Source organism: Danio rerio, chromosome 20 (assembly GCF_052040795.2).
Source record: "Danio rerio strain M-AB ecotype USA chromosome 20, GRCz13ab, whole genome shotgun sequence".
Lineage (NCBI taxonomy): Eukaryota > Metazoa > Chordata > Actinopteri > Cypriniformes > Danionidae > Danio > Danio rerio.
In genome coordinates, this window is record NC_141040.1 from 16172281 (window position 1) to 16194669 (window position 22389).

At 38.2% G+C, this 22389-nt stretch overlaps 1 protein-coding gene and 1 long non-coding RNA gene across 4 annotated transcripts in view; both read left to right on the forward strand.

The window, feature by feature from the left end:
- The first annotated feature begins 14407 nt into the window (after positions 1-14407).
- Positions 14408-15401, forward strand: LOC147832169 (uncharacterized). The gene is made up of 3 exons (XR_015518254.1): positions 14408-14507; positions 14608-15027; positions 15093-15401. It is a non-coding gene; the product is annotated as an uncharacterized LOC147832169 (long non-coding RNA).
- A 1371-nt stretch (positions 15402-16772) lies between these two features.
- Positions 16773-22389, forward strand: part of vamp4 (vesicle-associated membrane protein 4) — a 30999-nt gene continuing 25382 nt past the window's right edge. For all 3 annotated transcript variants that reach the window (NM_200735.4, NM_001433724.2, NM_001433725.2), the window contains exon 1: positions 16773-16896. The gene's annotated coding sequence lies outside the window, so the exon portion shown is untranslated. The remainder of the gene's footprint in view (positions 16897-22389) is intronic.

Consider the following 22389-nt stretch of genomic DNA (forward strand, 5'->3'; position numbering starts at 1 on the left):
AACAATACTCAGGTAGGCTGTGGTGTTGACACGATTCTTAATTGGTACTAATAGGCCCAAAGTGTGCCAAGAAAATATCCTCCACATTATCACACCACCACTAACAGCCTGAACCGTTGATAAAAAGGATGGATCCATGCTTTCAGGTCGTTGACGCCAAATTCTGACGCTACCATCTGAATGTCGAGGCAGAAATCGAGACTCACCAGACAACGTTTTTCCAATCTTCTATTATTCAATTTTGGTTAGCCTGTGTGAATTGTAGCCTCAGTTTCCTGATTTCAGCTAACATTAGTGGCAACCAGTGGGGTCTTCTGCTGCTGTAGCCCATCTACCTCAAGGTTGGACAAGTTGTGCATTCAGAGATGCTCTTCTCCAGAGCTCGGTTGTAACGATTGGTTATTTGAGTTACTGTTGTCTTTCTATCAGCTAAAACCAGTCTGACCATTCTCCTCTGGCATCAACAAGGCATTTGCGCCCACAGAACTGCCGCTCACTGGGTATTTATTTGTTTTCAGACCATTCTCTGTAAACCCTAGAAATGGTAGTGCGTGAAAATCCAAGTAGATTAGCAGTTTCTGAAATACTCAGAAAGTCCAGTCCATCTTGCACCAACAACCATGCTACGCTCAAAGTCAGTTTAATCCCCTTTCTTCCCCATTCTGATGCTCTGTTTGATCTGCAGCAGATCATTTGACCATGTCTACATCCCCAAATGCATTGCGTTACTGCCATGTGATTGGCGGATTAGAAATTTGTGTTAACAAGCAGTTGGACATGGAGCATGGTGTACCTAATAAAGTGGCCGGTAAGTATATTAAGAGAGAGAGAGAGAGACCGAAGACTAATGTAGTGATTCCGAAAATTTACATTTTATAATCTACATGTATTTAACAGAAAAATAGTTTCAATTGTAAAAGATTAAAAATTTTCCCTCTAAATATTTCACAATTAGTATGTGTGTGTGTGTGTGTTAATATTTGCATGCGTCATATGCTCTTTACTGTCAACCATAACTCCTCATCGATATGCAAGCAATAAAACAATTTTAGTCTGCGTGACCTCTGAAAGACTCCCAGCAGTTCCAAGACTGTGACTCTGAACCAAAAGGTCCATTCAGCTTTCTGATGGTCAAATGTTAAATTCATCAGAACCTGAAATATAGTCACTAGCCTTATAACGTTTATAGGGCTATAAAACTAAAATTTAAAGGTAATATCCTGGATCATAATTATATGTCTGCCAGTCTCAAATTCTAAACCTGAAAAACATGCATTTTGCTTATTCAAAGCCCCCTTTTCAATGGATTTGCTTGTTATGAGCATTGTGGAGGGCATGTCTGAATTCCTCGCGGTTGCACGGGATGGTTGGGATGCAAACAACTGAAATGGAGCCATGAGTCAAATGGCAAAGGAAAATATCTCTGGTATCCAGGAACCTGTGCAAACTGTCTCTGTCCTAACCACATCAAAAACACATGCCGCGTCCCTGTCCCAACTCCTACTGGGCTTACTGGAGTTTGCCCATAAAGATCAAGGAGTGGCATCCATTGAAAACAAAGCACGACAGGCGAGAAGCAGACACCTTGATGACCCTCAATTAAACACAACAACATTCCCCAGCTCTTAATCGTCTGGAAATACCTTTGTCTGATGTGTTTTCGCATTCACACCGTATAAACATGTTGTCGGATGCCTGCTGAGTGGAGAAAACAAGCGTTTAAGGTGAAGAAACATCCTGTAGACATTAATAATTGTCAGCCAACTGCGTAACGCTGTCTGCTCATCATAGTGTAATTTTTTCAAACGCCATGTACTACCATGTACAACTACTAAAAGTTATGTCATGTGGTGTTTTTCAGTATGCTAGTAAGAGTGTTTTATAGGATTGCCAAGGCACTCCAGTAAAATCATTTATTTCTTATAAAACACAATGATTGCAGAACAAAAAATACATTTTTTAAATGTTGCTGCAGGTAAATTTGGGTATCATTATAAAGATTTTCAATCAGGTTTAGTTCAGGACTCAGGGTTGCCAATTCATTGTTACTGCACAAAAATATGGGTATCATTCTAGAGACTTTTAATCAGGGTTAGGTCAGGATTTTGGGTTGCCATTTCTTTATTTCAGTGTTTTATCAAGGAACTGCTTGATCCATTATTCTGTGTGAGGCTGGAATGCAGCTCTAGTCTCTTACAGTGCATAGTCTCTCACAGACCTTCATTCTAGAGATTTTCAATCAGGTTTAGATCAGGACTCCTGGGTTGCCATTTCATTATTTCAGAGCTTTAATCTTCCGTAGACTGCTTTACCTTTATCTTTGAGCAGCGCTCACTGTCCTGTCTTGCATGAGAAGTGTTGGCTGATTGAGAAATGAATGCAGAGAAGGAATTTCAGCTGGATAAGGTTTGGCAGATAAATAAGTGAATGACCAACAACTGGAGATTAATAACAATAAATGGGAGTATCTGAATGATTTGATAGGTGCTCTTTTTCAATTTTTTTATTAACATTTTTATTGTCTGCTTTTGAAAAAATGTAACTTATGAGATATGTTTGAAAAACTGACCTAACTCCAAAAATTCTGAATAGTGTACATATAAATTAAATGGCTCATTCAATCAAATACATTCATTTCAATTCATTTTCCTTCAGCTTAGTCCCTTTATTTATCAGGGGTCGCCACAGCGGATGCCTTTTTCAAGGTGCAACCCAGTACTGGGAAACACCCATACGCACTCATTCACACATATACACTTCGGCCACCATAGTTAACCCAATTCACCTTTAGCACATGACTTTGGACAGTGGGGAAACCAGAGCACCTGGAAGAAACCCACACTAACACGGGGAGAACCTGCAAACTTCACACAGAAAACTCCAGCATGCACTCGAACCAGCGATCTTTCTTGCTGTGGGACGACAGTGCTAACCACTGAGCCACCGTGTTGGCCCAATCAAATATACTAAGACTAAAGTCTCATATGGACCCACATATGAGAAAGTGATGGTGTGAATGAACAAGGCTGTAAACTTCACTCTTACACTGCAAGGTGTCCTATAAAGTGCAGGAAAGCAGTTTTAAAGGTCATTATCATGAGCGTTGAGCAGGAGGTGTCCACAAACAACTGTAGTTTGCTCCTCATCTTCAACATCACATTTTTGTGGTGTAGCGCCTCCTCTGAAATGATTGAACAAACAGTTCCTGTTTTGGGGAATACGTGTTTATTGCCTTGTTGACGTGACAACAGCAGGTAATCCTGTTTCAAGAAAATAAGTCAAGACGGTTAAAAAAATTATAATTGGGGGGATGCCAGAACAACTCTGACACAGCAAAGATTAAAAGGAAGGTTGTTTTTCATATTATTTTACCATATTGTAAACCACATTTAAAATCATAATAATTAAGTATTATTCAAATACATTTTAACTTACAGTAAATATAATTGTTACAGTATTTATTCATATGTATGCATTTTTGAACATTTATACATTGTTAATGTTATGTTAAATCAATAGATGCAACTTTCAATTATTCATTAATTTTCTTTTCGGCTTAGTCCCTTTAACCATCAGGGGTTGGCGGAATGAACCGCTAACTTATCCAGCATATGTTTTCCACAGCTATGCCCTTCCAGCTGCATTCCATAACTGGGAAACATCCATACACCCTAATTCACACATATTCATACTTACTTAGTTTACTCAATTCACCTATACTGCATGTCTTTGGACTGTGGGGAAAACCGGAGTACCCGGAGAGAACCCACACCAACACGGGGAGAACATGCAAACTCCACACAGAAACGCCAATTGACCCAGCCGGGACTGACCCAGATCAGCGACCTTTTTGCTGTGAGGTGACAGTGCTAACCACTATATCCCCATGTCACCCCAAGTTTGTATGAAAAACGTTTTGTATTAACTATTTATAACTATTTATTAGTAATAACCTTAGGTTTAAATGAGTAATAGTGAGTGGGATTTCATAATAAATTTTGTATTTATATTCAAGATAGCTAGTTATTGCTACTTGTCTCTGTTGGAGTTTTGCAGCCTGATCTCATGACAAAACGTAACGGTTTTATGTTCTGTCAGTTTTAGTGTCTAATTAAGATGTACGAAAATGTACGGGTTTTAAAAGGAGGCATGGTACCCAACCCTATCCCAAAACCAAACTGTAATTGGGGGATAAGCAAATCATACCAAATTGTACGAATAAGATCATATGAATTCATACGAATTGCTGTGAGTAATTGCAGTTCAGCAGATCAAGTGTTTTTCACTTTTTTGTTTGTTTGTTTTAGCTGTCATACATGTTTGTGTACATTGTTTGCAAACAGTTTTATTGTAAGTTGTCACTTTTCATTTTGATGTAAATTATTACATTCTATAAATACCAGAAACAGTTACAACAAACTGGCCAACACAGAAAAGCACATAAAATTTTCAAACATTAATCATGTACATAAATGTGCTGCCTGCACTAAAAATATTTGCATATATAAATAAGTGCAAGAAAATAAGAGCGTTTTTAATCTAGAAATGGAGAATATCATTAACATTTAAAAAAATAAAATTAGATCTTAAAATGGACCAAAAGTAAATGAAGCAATGCCCAAGTTTAAAGAGGACCAAAATGAAGAGGACCCAAAATAGAGCCCTGAGGAACTCCATAAGCAAATAAAGCTGCACATGAGGAAAATTACTTTATAGAAATGAACCCATCTCTAAGATGTGAACTGAATTATCACAGGACACAATCATTGATATCAATCAAGTTTTCTAAACAACCAAAGAGGAATATTATGATCAACAATGTCAAAGACAACAGTGAGACCTAACATCAATACCGCATTATTAACAAAAAAAAAAGGGTCAAAATGCATAAAACCTCTCCATTTTTAAATTTAAAAATATAGTTTAAATTTAGGACAGTGGCGCAGTGGGTAGCACTGTTGCCTCACAACAAGAAGGTTGCTGATTCAAGTCCCGATTGGACCAGTTGGGAGTTCCCACTGTGCATGTTCTTCTTGTGTTTGTGTAAGTTTCTTCAGGTTCTCTAGTTTCCCCCTCAGTCCAAAGACATGTGGTATAGGTGAATTGGATGAACTTAATTGGCCCTAGTGTATGAGAATGAGAGTGTATGGGTGTTTCCCAGTACTGGGTTTCAGCTGTGCAAAATATTTGCTGGAATTGTTGGTGGTTCATTCCGCTTTGGCGACAATGAAATAGAGACTATGCCGAAGGAAAATGAATGATTGAATAGTTTAAATGTACCCTGAAACTCACTTGTGGTCTTGAAAGCATATGTAATACTTAGTAAAAAGCAGCATCCTGTGTGGACACCAAGTGAATCTGACCTCCAGTAAACTCTAAACGTCAGAACACATGGCAGGTGGGACCTGTGTCATGGCGTTTGAAGTCTTCATGACAGTAGATAAACACAAAGATTAATGGTCCCTGCTCCATCACGTCCACCAACACAGCGGTGACTAATAACATGTATCCGGAGACATGAAAGTTTGATTGAGGTCTGTTCTGCAGTCATGGGTCAGTTTGTGATTGAACAGCTGCACCTGCAGAAAACGAAACTGTGATGAGAGAGAGAGAACAGGCATAATTTGACCTCTCACCAAAAGGTTGAATGTCATGAAAACCATCTTAGCATAGAATAAATGTTCTTTGTGGTTCAATAACATCCCAGTACACAAGAGATTTAGCTTGTTCAATAAATTAATAATAATAATAATAATAATAATAATAATAAAGATTAGCAGTTGTTTTATTTTAATTACAATGATATGTAAAAAAAAGCTTTTTGGTCCCTTTTTACATAGTATAGCCCACTTGAAAATAACATGCAAAAAAAAAATACTGTACTCCAAGTGAACGTAAACTGAATTTATTTTGTAAGGAAAACAAGACATAAAAGGGGCTGACTGGAAAAGCTGTCTGTTTTAAAATATAGCCGTCACTAAATGTTTGTTTGCAGAATGAGCATTAAAAACTAGATCATAGGCAGATACTGATTCTAAAGTAGATGAAATTTATTGTTGGTTTAATGCCTATGGTCATTATTTGAAGTGTTTTGGACATTAGTTCTATTAGTAATGTGATTTAGTTCCTATTTTGCAAATTAGGGTATGTGCATGTGTATATGTATAGGTGTTACTTCATTACCAATAATGCTTTGTGTTAGTGTGTGTGGTTTGTTTTAGTGTAGTCCCTGTTTACTTGTTAGTTCTATTAGCTGTTAATTAGGTTCACCTTTGCCTTGTGTGGTGAAACTTGTTTGGCTTCTTTCCGTTTCTCGTATTACATTGGGGTATATGAATCCTAAAATTAATTTCAATACCTTTTTAAGGCTTTTCAAAGACCTTCTCTGCATATTTTAAGATCTCATTGCCACTTTGAGTTCTAATCAGTATCAAACCTTTAGCGTACATCTTTCCATTTTGCCTTCTGTTTCGCTCTTTAGTTTCGCTCCATTTGGAGAGCGTCACATCACCTTCCCACATTTGTCACAAATTACCTGAAATCACCCGGACAGAGGAGGAACCAATCACGTGTAACCAATTAACGTGTATATGTTAATATTAGGAGGAAAATAAATATATTTATGCTTTTTTCGGGGGATTCAAAGACTTTGGACAAGGCTTAAACAAAATTTAATACCTTGTAAAAAAACGATTAAGACTTTTTAATAACTTTTAAGGGCCTTAATTTTCTCCCCATAGACACCCTGTATATTTATGAACTCTTGTGATTATTATGAATATTTATTGTTTACTTCAATAATTAAAAACTAAATTATTGATATCTTGATTCTGTGTTTTCTCCTGTCATGGGTTCAATTCTTTTGTTCTGTTTTCCAGTCGTTTAGTATTTATTAGTTTCATCTGTGTTTACACCACTGTTTATGATTAGTTAATCAAGTCTTGTGTATTTATACTGCTTACGTCGCGGTCACACTAGAGTTTGTGCTTGCCAAATTCTGTCCTACGGAACTGCAAAAAGGGGTGGGATAGAACAATATGATTAGACATTGATAAAATCAATTGATCACTCTATATTTTACTTTTCTGTACAGAAAGGTTTAATTATGATCTTCTATTGGTCTACCACAATAACAGGATGAAATTTCATAGGTCTGAGTTCACCAAGCTTGATCTTCCGAATGCAACAAAATGTGAAAATTGTTGCTCGAGCTTGCGTTTCTGATCTGCCGCATTCGCATGCCTATGAATGGAAGTTTACGGGGCGAAAAGTGCAGTGTGACAACAGCTAGTTTTGGTTATTTCTTGTCTGGATTTAATGTTATTCCTTGTCATCATCCTGATTATCAGTCTGTTCTGTTTATTTACGTTGGGTGTTCCTGTCCACCAGAAGATTATGTAAATAAGTTAGAAGAGCTTTTAATAATATCTGTTTATAATATCTGTTTATAGAGAGCAACCATGACAGATTCTTCATTTTTGAAACCAAACCTCAGTGTGATGATAGAACACCTAATCTCTTTATTTCATAACTTATGCAATGAACAGATGCAAACTAGATGAGTATCTGGAGAAGCCCCTTGGTTCATAAAACAAAGCATGTTGGAATGATGGTCAGGATGGATTGTGTCCTAATTGACTTTCAATTATATCCTGTGGATACTGGAGTCACTAAGGAAGCCAACATCTACTCCAGCTCCCCAAAACAATTACCACATCCAGCAGACATTTCCCTACCTGCTCTATAGAGTGTAGACAGTGGAGACCTCTTTAATTCCCACCTCAGGCACAAAAACAAAACTTGGCCCCACCATGAAACCAGAGCCCATGCTTGCCAAAGACCCTGCATTAGCTATAGTCGCCTGCCGTTCACTTTGTCCATCTTAGAGCCTGATTCGACTGCAATTTTCCTTCTGGGCCAGTCTGTCAACGGTTCAATCTCTGAGCCAGCACTAGCAGACCAGTCTACCACAAACCCAGTAGAGGAGCTTTTGTGTTATTTACTTGTAGTCCCAACACCCACCTACCCAATCACAAGTTGTCTTTCCCACTTTTAAAAACATTACTAATTCTAATACACGTCAATAGATCAAGCACGGATGCCGGTAACAAAGTGGAATATGACGCAATATTATTTTCCTTGATGATTGTGTAACGGAGGCCAGCTAGTAGGTGCTGTGCAGGTAAAACCTCACTCCTCTGACCTCTAAAGGTGATCTAGCGACAGATGTTAGAGGCCATGGTCTTTAGCCTCCTTGGTAGAGCCCCCAACTCCCATGTGGAAGGTCGCCGGATCGATACCAGCTGCGGGTTGGGTGGTATAGGACCAGCGGGGTTACATTTGCATCTTCATAATTGTTAGAGGCTGAAATCAAAATTTGATTAATTGCACTGTAATGTTGGAGCAAATTTGACTTACACTTTTATTTGAAAAGTAACTTCTTGTCCGCCTTCTTCTTTTTTTTTTTTTTTTTGCTGGTTTTACTTTTAAATTTCCCTGCAGTGTTGCTGCTGTAATCATCCAAATGTATACAGTATATGTATAGCCTCTCACATGCCAGAAGGGAAAGGCACAGCCAATCACTCTGTCCAAATGTGTTTGGGGGATGAAGGACATTAGAGACTGTGATTTAACCCTTTCTGCAAGTCTAAGATAATGAGAGTAGACAAAGTGTTATTTTTAGTAGATTTTTTAAGGGGACTAAATTATTCTTAGGGATAATTCAAAAATCTGTGGAAATTGTTGGGGTCATCTCTGTCCATGCTATTTCTACCCTTGCAAGGAAGCCAATTTCCTTCTATGTCCCCACTTTTGAACTACCTCTTCTTCATATTTAAACCCTGAACCTGAGGTATTGGTCCTGCCTGATATACTTCCCACCCTTCTTTGCTGGATACATTCACTACTCTGGATTCATGCACCGTGGGCCTCCAAAATAGTAAAAAAAATCTACCCATCAAGTTATGGGCTCTGACCATTCTCAATTCTCTCTTGGTTTCACCTTAATTTTCAACCCTTTGGACTTACCAGGCTCTTTATTCCCACCAACTTTTCCTTGGTCTAGTCTTGCTCTGGTTCTGAATTCAGACCTTCAGCCTTCCGCTCTCATTTGTTTTCAATCCCACCGGCTAAGCCTTGGTCTGCTAAGTCTCAGTTCCAACTCGTCCCCAAGAAACCTGTTTTTATTGCTCCAGACCAGTAGTGTTACCCTGGGCAGTCATCCCATAACTTCTGCAAGGCCTATATCCTGGTTGCTCCCTCCATCAGCTCCATACTGGACTCCTCCTCTGAAAGTCTTTCAGAGTCTTGTACTTTGCCTGCTTAATCTTGTGCTTTGCTGCTATTGTGACCAGTATCATGGAGCAGGGAAAATGCAGGGATGATGTATCATGGGTGATGTCTAGATTCATTCACCTTGGACCTCCAGACTAGTGATAGAAATTCTATCAGCTCTGCCCAGGCTGAATACTCTTTTGGTTCCACCCTAATCCTTCAACTTTCTGGATAACCCTTCAGGCTCCTTCATCCCACTGCCTTTTCCTCGGTCTAGTCTTGCTCTGGTTCTGACTTCAGACCTCCAGCTTAACATTCTTATTGGTTTTTAATCCAGCGGCTCTGCCTTGCTCTGCTAAGTCCCAGTTCCAACTCATCCCCAGGAGCCCACTTTTATTCCTTCAGATCAGTAGTGTTACCCTGGGCAGTCATCCCATAAGTTTTGCCAAGCCAATATCCTGGTTGCTCCCTCCATCAGCTCCATACTGGACTCCCCCTCTGCAAGTCTTTCAAAGTCTTGTCCTTTGCATGCTTAATCTTGTGCTTTTCTGCTATTGTGGCCAGAATCAGGGAGTGGAGTATATGCAGAAATGATGTCTGTTAGTTTTTATTTGATTACCAGGTTTAGTTTTTGCAGCTCCTTTCTGTTTAGTTTGTGATTGCACCTTAGTTTCTAATTAATTAGTGACTTATCTACTTACCTTTGTTTGTTTGTTGTATTTATAGGCATGTATTTAAGTTACTCATTGTTAAGTCTACAAACATTTACACAAACACAATTTTCCCATATGTATATGCCAAGGCAACATTCCTCATTTTTGTTTAGATTTGAAGTACTAAAATAACTCAAACCAAAGAGCTTAGAATGACCAAGAGGCGACACTCAATAAAACATTCAAATGCAACAGCAGCGCCCAGCAACAGCCCCAGATTCCACCATTTGGGAGTGAAAGCGTTCAGCTCTCCATTGGATCTTATTGCTGTTGCGATGGCAAGCAGCTGCTTTGTTTTTTTATTTATTTATTTAAAAAGCTAATTAAAACTGAGATACAACCTGAAAGACGACAATACAGCACTTACTATCACAATCATCAGCACTTTTGATAGTTTATTTTACAGACTTGTAATATGCTGTTGTTCTATTGAAGTTTTCATTCCAATATGGCCAACGCTCCATCTAGTGGCTGTTTCCCAAATTGCACTAGAGTGTTGCCTCTTAGTGATTCTATGCTCTTTGCTCAAACTAAACCATATACAAATACTTTATTTAAATGTGTCCTTGTTACAGTGCTTGTACTTACTATGGTAAGAGTTAGGATGTGGTTCTTTTCAGTGGTTTTACCACTCATCTTTAAGCCTTGCACCCTTCACTTCTGTTGTTTATTATCCTGTAACCAAGTCTGGATTCCCATTGAGCACCATCTCATTAACCAGCTTGCCACCTTTCCGCATACATCCCCTATGAAATGTTTAAATGTCCATCTAGAGGCATTGACTAAATCTTCTGTGACTTTATCTCTCCCTCTTGCGCTCCTCTAGTTTTCAGGACGTCTGCTCATCTCATCAAGACACCAGGGCAGTTTATTTTAGCCGTTTTCAACGAGCACCAAAAAAACCCTGAACTCTGACTGAGTGTATAAACATTAGGATCAACTGGCAGATAAATGTTTGGCATTTGAAGTCAAAGGTCATAAAATTGTTTAGTCATAAATTCTGGAATATGTTTCTTTGGTGTAATGATCTGTGAATTGCTGATATGTATTAGCCATTACTTCTCTTGACTCCAAGCACATGGCTTTCATCATATGCAGAGATTTGAGAAGTTAAACTGGACAAACAGAAACTACCAGTACAGCTTTTTAAACCACCTGAAAAACAACCTAAAGGCATTAAAAAACCCAAAGAAAAGTAAGACAGTGTAACATGGAGAGTTAAGAAACTGTGGTTCAGTTCTCTATCAAAAGATTTTTTAGTTTGAGTTGCATGAACATCTTGAGTCCAGTGGCTTAGTGGAACATTCAAATAAGTCAAACTTTTCACTGTTTATATCTTATTTTTTCCCCACTGGTTTTCCATATCCTTCAGTGTCTCACAGGAATCTGAAAATAAAACAACCGACCAGTCTCAAGAAGTAAATATGTGAATCAGTGTACATTTTTTGTAAAACCTCAAAAACATTCTTTAACCTACGCTTGACTGCAGTTTTCTAGGTAAAATGAACATTACATGACAGTATGACACCAACAAATGTTATTCCTTTTGGGTTTAGGGTGCAAGTTGGGTTTAGGGTAGGGCTAGGTGTACACTTTAATAATTATTAGAGTTGGGTTTAAGGTGAGAGTTGGGGTTGGGGTTGGGGTAGGTGTAGCCTTTAATTATTGTGAAAGATGGGTTTAGGGTTGGTGTGGACTTTATTTATTATAAGAGTTGGGTTTAGGGATGGGGTGTAGACTTTAATAATTATGAAAGTTGGGTTTAGGGTGAGAGTTGGGTTTAGAGTTGTGGTTGGTATAGACTTTAATAACAGTGAAAGTTGGGTTTAGGGTTGTGGTAGGTGTAGACTTTAATAATTATGAAAGTTGGTTTTAGAGTGAGAGTTGGGATTGGGGTAGGTGTAGACTTTAATAATTATGAGAGTTGGGTTTAATGTAGAGGGAAGTTTATTATATCATTCATTCATTCATTTTCTTGTCAGCTTATTCCTTTTATTAATCCGGGGTCGCCACAGCGGAATGAATCGCCAACCGATCCAGCAAGTTTTTATGCAGCTGATGCCCTTCCAGCCGCAACCCATCTCTGGGAAACATCCACACACTCATTCACACCCATGCACTACGGACAATTTAGTCAACCCAATTCACCTGTACCGCATGTCTTTGGACTGTGGGAGAAACCAGAGCACCCAGAGGAAACCCACGCGAAGGCAGGGAGAACATGCAAACTCCACACAGAAACACCAATAGAGCTGAGGTTCGAACCAGCGACCCAGCGACCTTTTTGCTGTGAGGCGACAGCACTACCTATTGCGCCACTGCCTCACCCAAGTTTAATATATAATTAACTCCTATACCTAGAAACAACAGATCGCACATGCTGCTCCACTATATTGGTCCTGATTCAGTACATCATCGTGCTACTAGCTGCAGTGAGGACACACACACAGAATCTCAAACGGGCAATTTATTTTACCTTTTGCAAAAATGCACTCTGTGGCACATAATTCCATTGAGCCTAGATTGCAACATACACTTTACAAAGTCAGTCTATTCTCAGTTTAAAACAAACCAGATCATATCCTTGCTCAAAAGATGCATTCAAAGAAATTTCACCCTCATGTCTGTAAAAGCATCCTTACCAGAGAATTAAGTGTGGACCTTTGACAAGGGCCTTTTTAGGGGACACGTGTCTAATCTTTTCACTTCGCAAAGCACCTTTTATCCTCAAGTGAAACATTTCTCAAGGTTGTCTGTTTTACAGATCATGCGTCCTGTAGCTCACAGGACACATTCCGGGCCTGCTCACAAAACCGTTTTTCCTCTGAAGAGCAGCATCACTTGCATTTTTTTTTCTGTTTGTGTGACAGGATGATCTGAATTTACTGCTCCAAATGTTCCATGAATCTTCTCGAGTCCTTGGTTTTTGTTTATTAATTTATTTTTAATGATTGCTTGACAAATTTCAGGGAAACTCACGATTAACTCAAATAAAAATATCTATCTATCTATCTATCTATCTATCTATCTATCTATCTATCTATCTATCTATCTATCTATCTATCTATCTATCTATCTATCTATCTATCTATCTATCTATCTATCAGTGTTTCAAATATTTCATAAAAGTATAAACTTTAAAGTATAAAATGTTGAGGAAAATTACATATTTCTTTTTTAAAACTTTTTTGTCATGAGTTGGCCACTTTGACCTTTGGTCCAAATGTTAGTTCTGTCTTGTCTTGTATGTTGTGCTCGACTCACGTTTTCTCGTGTCGAGCACTCAAATCTCCTATTTTTGTCTCTGTACGAGTGCGACCTTAGCTGTCCTTGGGCCGCGAGGTTCAGGTGGGCTCTGGATGCTCTCGTATTTTGTGTTTGTTTCATTCGTGGCATGCTGGTTTTTTTTTTTTTCAGCGCTTCAGTCTAATTGGTTTGTTTACACTTAGCCATGTGCTGTTGTGTTTATGTGAACACATGGTTAATGGGTTGTCTCGTTGGTGTTTTCTGAGATAAATAAATCTCATTTCTTGCATTCTGGAGTCCTCCCATCTTCCATTCCCACCCCAACAGTGACACTTTTTAACCAGCCCTTACTATCTGTACAACCAGCACAGGACAAAGAAAGTACAGATGCAAAAGTTGACTGATCTACCACAGTGGTAGATAAAATATTAATGAAATTCCTTTTATTTCCCTTAATTCCTCTTTCCTGTATTGCTCATCAGTTCCAGTTAAGTCATAATGAATTAAGAGAAATCCAGAACAAGTAATTGATCACCAGGTGAAATTTGTCAATGTGATTCAAGATGCATGAAATTTTCATAACTGTATGAATGGTTTTAAACTCATATGCTCATGGAAGGTCACGCTGCTCTGTTTTGCATTATCAATTTCCCCAGTCAGTCTTTAATCGATGACAGGTCTCTCATTATTTATGTAACTAAGTTCTAATCTATGTTCTGTCCACTCCCCAGGCAAGATGTCTTCACTGTGCTTATTTGTTTGTGAGGATCCCATTTAAAACAGGCTTAGACATTAAAGGAACGCCACTTACTTATTTTACAAGTTCCCCAAAAGCGAAACAGTAAAGTTTTACCATTTTTTAATACATTCAGCCGATCTTCATGTTTATACATATATACTGCACATCCAACCATAGGTCAACAAGTCTAAGTCCAGTGTGTGCAGCCCCAGAGTGCCGTTGTGTTTCATGTGAACTTACAGTTATAGGGTTGAATTACCCCATATATGTTATACTCCTGTTTTACGTAAGCCCATGGCTTGTGTTGTTTTTGTGTCATGTGCTCTGTCTTTTGTCTTGTCCCACCCTCCTTGTTATCCAATTTATTGTTTATTCTGTTCACCTGTTTGTTTCTTAATTAGTTTTCCTTTATAGCACCCTCTTGTCTGCTGTCCTGGGCCAGTTTATTGTCTTCCATTTGATGTGTTTGGAGTTATCCTGTCTTGTGTCTTGTCCTGCCTTGCCAGTCCAGTTTGGTGTGGTTTTCCCCCTCCTTGGTAATTTCTGTTTGTTTGGTTTGTTTTTTTCTAAGATGAATAAATCTCATTTCTTGCATTCTGGAGTCCTCACCTCTTTCCTACACCCCAACCATGACAGAATGAACTGGCTGTTGAGGAGTGTTGCTACGATGTAGAGTAGACTGGAGCTCCAGTGAAGTTTGGAGTGTGTTCGCCAGGATGGCCTGGAGGTAACAAAATTTGCCCAATGTTTCTGGACTATGGCCTGGGGTCTGGAGTACAATGATGCTACCCTAAAGAAGGTCTTCAACTGCTTCTTGGACAAACCCTCACCACAGTGGGAGATGCAACAACTCACAATACTGAACTTTGGATCTTTTCCAAATACTTACACCACTGTAAGGACTGGGATATCAGGACTGCCACATCCAACCATGAGTCACCAAGTCCAAGTCCAGTGTCGGCTTCAGCCCCAGAGTGCCTGCCAGTGTTTGCTCCAGCCCTAGATCATACGCCAATGTCAGCTCCAGCCCCAGAGTGCACAAAAGTGTCAGCTCCAGCCCCAGAGCTCGCACCAGGGACTACTCCTGCCCCAGAGCGCAGTTCAGTCCCTGCTCTGACCAGGCTCCTTGTCCTGGTCAGTCCCATCCTGGTTTGTTCCTCCCTGGATGGTCCTTCAGGTTCACACTGGCCCCCTGCCGGGGTCCCTGACCCGCTGAACTTTCCCTGGACTGTCCCTCTGGTACTACCGTGGACTGTCCCTCCTGACCTGGCCCGAATTAAGAATTCAGAGGCCCCTGGGCACAATGTCTTGTAGGACCCCTACCAGGCCACTATAGTTTAATTTAAAATAAGATTATTGTAATATTTTTTAAATAAAATGAATCTGTAATGTATTGCCCGCATGTTATAAATAAATGATATAGTACATAATTTTCTAGTTTACAAAGATTTAACTTATTTTTAAAGCATTTTAAGCATAAAGTTGTAGAAGAACAAGTTCATCAGATGCTGGATTCGAACTGGTTTCATGATGATCAATCACGTCAAAACATGTTGCCAAGCGTTTTACTTAGCAGCTTACTTACTTAGCAGTTAGCAGCCTTTACTTTTGTTGTCAGTGTTATATCTTCTGCAAGAAATCATATAACCATATTACTAAAACAATCAGTGACGATACTAAAGACATAATAATAATTCTCTATATTGTAATAATGAATAGAATAGAAAAAAAAACATATTATAACAATTAAACTAGTTATAAATCTTTTCAGGCGACGCAGTGGTGCAGTAGGTAGTGCTGTCGCCTCACAGCAAGAAGGTCCCTGGTTCGAGCCTCGGCTGGGTCAGTTGGCATTTCTGTGTGGAGTTTGCATGTTCTTCCTGCTTTCGTGTGGGTTTCCTCCGGGTGCTCCGGTTTCCCCCACAAATTCAAAGACATGCAGTTCAGTTTAATTGGGTAGGCTAAATCGTCCGTAGTGTATGAGTGTGTGTGTGAATGAGTGTGTATGGATGTTTCCCAGAGATGGACTGCAGCTGGAAGCAAGTGGTGTTCGCTGCAGAGGCATTTGAGGAGAGCTGAGCTCCAGCGAGGGGGAGCTTAAGCTTGAGCTCCACCTTTTTTGCACTTCTTCTACGAGTGATGTCACTGGGGGTAGGGTTAGGGGTGGGGTTGGTGTACGCATTAAAACAGCTTACAGGAGGAGGAGCGACAGCTCATGCTCCCCCTCGCTGGAGCTCAGCTCTCCTCAAATGGCTCTGCAGTGAGCACCCTCTCGCTGGAAGGGCATCCGCTGTGTAAAACAAATGCTGGAGAGGTTGGCAGTTCATTCCGCTGTGGCGACTCCAGATTAATAAACGAACTGAGCCGAAAAGAAAATGAATGAATGAATGAATTATTTTAATCAGAAATTCTAACATATACTGTACTTTTACCATTCAAGAGCTTATATTATAAAATTGTATTTAGTTGTAGCACCGTTGTTTAAACAGGTCACTGATTTTGTTTGTCACAAAAACAACAGGTATCAATATGTTACAATCCTTAATACAGAAAATCATTGCTAATGTTAATCATTGCTAATGTCAAAAAAAACTGCAAACAATATTTAACAGACTTTGGTTTGTTGGCAAACATGAACAATGACTTATCACTCTCTTCCAGGTATAGGTTACATCACACTACCTCGAAAGATGATGTTGTAGTATTTTATCAAAAGATGATGATGTTAGTGGTGATGACGGTAATGATGATGATGCGTCTGCAGGAAACACAATTAGTCCAGCTGTTCTAGCTTCCGCTCCAGAGCCGAACGAGAGACAGCATTCAGGACTCGTCCCAGCATCCCATCACACACAGATCAGCAGGATTACAAACACACCGACGCGGTTTCTCCAGACACTAATCGACAAAAGCAGGATCTCTGAGGTACACCAGCCGGAGTAACAGCTCTCGAGGCCTGCATGGATGTGTTTGTGTAGCGGTCAGTGATGACAGAGGTGTTAGCCGTCATGCTAGCTGTCATGCCATCTGTTTTCAATTCAGTGTTTCCATTCCTCCACTAACGTTAATCGACATGCAAACACGATTATTCAATTTCACGCTTTTTCGTTTTTCCATAAAACCACGTCTTATCGTTTGCTTCGATCTCCGATTAGCATAGTGTTTACATGGTTGACTAGCATAAAGCTCTGTGTAGCAGATGCATGCCAGGAAGATTAAGTTAGCCCTGTTTTAAATTTATTTAGATATTAGCGGTAATGTACTGATTTGTTATTGCTCTAAAATGAGTATGTTTAGGAGTTGTCTGTTTCTTAATGCAAATTGTGAGCATTCTGAAAGCCAAATAGGCATTGAATCCAGATCTACACTGTACTGTTTTGACAAATGAATGAACCGTTTTGTTCCAGTCTCGTATTGTTCACTGAATGTTGAATCTATCCGTTTCAGTTTAGTTCTTCTCTTTATTCTACTCAGTGATTTTGTGATTGTCATTAGTTTAGACTGAGTTATTATTTAAACAGAAAATCAAGGCTATCTAATTTCCTGAATTATGTAAGCCCCATCATGTTTGAGGGATCTCAGTGTTTCTTTTAGCTGTTCGCTGACCTGTGCTTTTCATATAAATCATTTAGTGGCAGCGATGAAGAAAATGCTGGAATGATGCCTAACCTGTTGGTTTTGTTTATGAGCTGTTCCGTGACAACATGAAGCATGTGGAGGTTTTAATCAGTGGGGTCACTTGTTATGTCTGTAAACAGTTTGCTGTCAGCATGCTCATTGTGGATCTGGTGGTTTGTATTGACAACAGCAGGGACAGATTTCTGCTTTCAGTTTCCCTTGTTAACATTTCCAGTCCACACGATTGTCCATTCCATTGATGCATTTGCGACCCTGGATGAGAAAACCAGTATTATGTTGTTAAAGTAAATTTTTTTTTTGTCTGGTTCAGAGTTAAAAATATTTATTTCATAAACTCATGTTCCATGACAATATTTTGTATATGTCCTATATCAAAAGTAATAATGTGCATCGAAGAACTTAATTTGAGCAGTTTTAAAGTTTTCCATTATTATTTTAACTCTTCAGATTCCAGATATTCACACATACCTTTGCAAATATTGCTCTATTCTAGCAAACTATATATCAATGGAAAAGCCTATTTACATAACTTACAGATGATGTATACATTTCAGTTTTAAAAATGACACGTATAACTGGTTTTGTAGTCCAGAGTCCCATCTATTCATCAGTCAATCAGTCCATCCATCCATTCATCCGTCCGTCCATCCATCCATCCATCCATCCATCCATCCATCCATCCATCCATCCATCCATCCGTCAGTCAGTTCATCCATTCATCAATTAATCCGTTAATCCATCCATCCATCCATCCACTTGACTATTGCACATAGTTTTTTATTAAATTATTATAGTATTATAATTAATAAACAGATTTTAAAAGATTTAAATCACAAAATGAAAGTCATTTAGACCTATTTTTGTCATTCCAATTTACGGTCTCAATGAAAAAAAAAAAGTCAATTTGATTTAAGTAACCAAACAGTCTATGATTGTATCTTTATTGCAGTGCTTTAATGGTTTCTGGTGTTGTGTTACTGTATGTGTTGAGCAGTGATTCTTTTAAACTAAACTGATGCTATTAAGGCTGCACAAAATATAGTTTCTGCATTGATATTGCAATGTGCGCTTCCGCAATAGTCACAATGTTGAATCATACTTGACCACGAGCCACAGAACACATGTGATTTGTTGTCTCTCATGAGTTAAACCATAACAAAGTTTATTGATTACATGTGTTTTAAGGCCTGTAACTGTGTAATTCAGGAGAGTTTGAAATATTTCAGCACAAAAACAGGATGTTTGGAGGTGTAACAGATTAGTTGTATTTAAATATTAATACGATTTATGTAACATTTGACTTGGACTTTTTGTCTTGTTTCTAGTTCTAGTAGTAAGTTAGGCATTGGACGATATCTGTTTTCAAGGTATACCGTGGTTTAGAAAAGTCAAAGTTTTAAAACCATCACAATTTTTTGCAATATTGTTCTTAAGGTATGAGTAAAATTTTTCATTTATGTTTTTATTTATTTATTTATTTTTTTATTTTTTTTAGGAGAGCAGTATCTCCAGCAGAACAAATATCCAAAGATGCTGTTTTAAATTGTAAAAAAAAAAAAAAAAAAATCTGTTTTTAAAACAAATGAAGACAGCAGAAGTCAGTAATTTATTTAGTCTGACATGTTTACTGTTTTAAGATATTTTAAATGTTTCTCAAAATAAAATATATTGTGTTTAAAGAGGAAAAACTTTCCTTTTTTATACCTAGACATTAAAAAATATACATTTTAGACCAGTAATCACAATACCGTGATACCATGAAACCATGATATTTTTATCCAAGGTTATCATACTGTCAAAATCTTATATTGGCCCATGCCTTAGTCATTCATTCATTCATTTTCTTGTCGGCTTAGTCCCTTTATTAATCCGGGGTCGCCACAGCGGAATGAACTGCCAACTTATCCAGCAAGTTTTTACGCAGCGGATACCTTTCCAGCCGCAACCCATCTCTGGGAAACATCCACATACACTCATACACTACGGACAATTTAGCCTAACCAATTCACCTGTACCACATGTCTTTGGACTGTGGGGGAAACCGGGTGCACCCGGAGGAAACCCACGCGAAGGCAGGGAGAACATGCAAACTCCACACAGAAATGCCAACTGAGCCGAGGTTTGAACCAGCGACCCAGCAACCTTCTTGCTGTGAGGCAACAGCACTACCTACTGCGCCACTGCCTCACCATGCCTTAGTTAAATATCTACATTTTAAAGTGAACTTAAAATTATTTTACTTGCCCCATTGGCAGATATTTTTGCTAGTTTTAGTTTTGTCTTAAAGAAAAACTCCTAATTTTGACTGGTTTCTTCTGAATGAATTTTTTGCTTGATATAATAATTTAGATATGCGGATTAGAAATGAGACAAAGCAAAGCAAGAAAAGAATAATTTTTTGCATTGTGATTATTCTGCATGATAAGACTCTCCAGAAAACTGTCAAATAGAGCTATTTAAGTCATCTTGTAAAACTGCTTTCATATCGCAATATTTATCACAGAATAATAAAATATCGCAATATCAGATTTTTCCATCGTGCACATGCAGCCCTAGATTAAATTATTTCAACAACTCCGTCTGAAGACATTTTCTATAGAATAACAATTACATTCATAGTGCTCAGATTGAACCCCACTGAAAGTCTTTGAGATTCTGGAATAGACTTTACAGATTGATCCTCCTCATAGTCATTAGTGATTTTAAAGATCATATTTACAGTAGGCTTGGGGGGTAATATGGTGTACCGCGGGATCTAAAAATAGCAATGGTATCAGTTTCAATGCCGTTATACTATCATAAAAAATGCACCTATATAGGAGACAATGATTAAATATAATTTATTTAACGAGGTGGGGAGGTGAGAGGTAGGGAAAGATGGCGAGTAGCGCACCACGTGACATGGACTCGTAAAATAAACCATAACTTCTGCAGTTGGGCAGTATTTTGGTGTTTTGACTAAACACGAAAGTTGAGGCGGTAAATATGGATGAGGCAATTTGCAAATTGTGCAATGAAAAGGTGATCATAAGGGATGGAAAAACCTTGAACCTAAGGTCACATACATGGTATCCAAGCCAACAGTTTAATGACGCTACTTGAGCCCTACATAATAATTTTTTTTATTATGCACGGTAATACCATATACCAAGGTAAAATAGGGAGTAGAGTTAGAGGTACAAAAATTTGGATACTGCCCCAGCTTAATTTACCGGGTGGATCTGTCAAGGGATTTTTTTCCAAAGTTGTATTGGGCATTTTTACAAATCTCTGTTAAGTGTTGCATCTTTCGTAATTTTCCTGATGAATCTTGGCATTGTCTTCTTTTAATATGTTCATCAGTATTTCTTTCAACATGGTCATTTAAGAAATAACAAGCTTTTTTGTTATTTAAGAATCCTTGCCAGACTTAAAACAAGCCAGAAACAAAATAATCACTGCAACAAGTATCCGGCCGTAGACTCTTAATTTTTTGGCTTACATCTAATGTGAGTGAGAATATGTATTATTTATTTATTTTTGTTCATGTATATTACATAAAATGAGAGTTTATAACGGGGCTATAAAAAATCAATTATTTTAGGGCTATATTAACAAGTCAAAAACCTAAGGTCAAATGGGGTGCATGGGTTTTTTCTGATGTCCTTCCTGGGGGCCTTAATGTGTTTTTTCTCCTCAATGTTTAATGTGGAAAGTGTATAGTGGTAAATTCTTCCACAAGTGTTGTTGGATACTTCTGTTTTTAAACATTGGCCTAAAAAATGAACAGTTAAAACACAGAATCTGCTAATAAAAATATTAAAGTATTCTTTAGATACTTATAAAATTATATATTTCCATCATTTTAAATTGGCACATTTGTTTTAGGGTGATGATGTTCTAGAGCATAAAATATAATACAAATTACAAGCATGGATAAATAAAATAAAGCCAAGACACAAATGAATGTGTCTTTATGGTTTTCTGCACAGTCTAACTGTATTCTGGCACAGGAACTATATAATCAAACATAAATAAAAATATTCATGCTATAAAAAATAAACACTTCATTTTATTTAAAGCTACAAACATTATAATTTATTCTACACAAATGGTTTAAATAAGCTTGAAATCTTACCACCAGAGAGGACCTGTTATGCACAAATCACATTTGTTAGGGGTTTAAACACAATTGTGTGGCAACTGTGAATATTACCAGCTTTTCATGGTAAAAATGTATTACTTTTATTTCTTATAATCACACTTGCAGAATGCAGAAACGCATTGACATTCTCCCTTTGTATGTGTCATCAGAGTGGGAGAGCCCCGCCCATTAGTGACAATCTCTCATTAGCATAGGGCATTAGTTTGTTTTTGAATCTGCCACTATGCTAACACACAGGCATGTGTAGCTCTGCCCTCTTTTGAATCTGCCACTTTGCTGACCTACAGACTGCGTCTGAAACCGCCTACCACTCAGTAGGTACTGCATTTTAATTTAAATGTACTACTCAGCCGTTAGAAAAGTACGTTCTATCAGGGCTGGAGTGGGACTCCTTATCAGCCCTGGAGTTTCAAGCCTTGGACCGGCCCACCTCAATTCATAACTAACTATATTAAAATAATGTCATTTCCAATTCAGTTTCTAATGACACTTTCACATCTTTTTCAAGAAAACAGCTGCATTAGATTTTCAAATCTTCAACAACCCTAACAGTATTTTATGTCTTAACAATAAAAATGGGGGAAAAAATTCTAATAATAAAAAATACTAAGGTGTGGTTCGAACCCGGGTCGTCG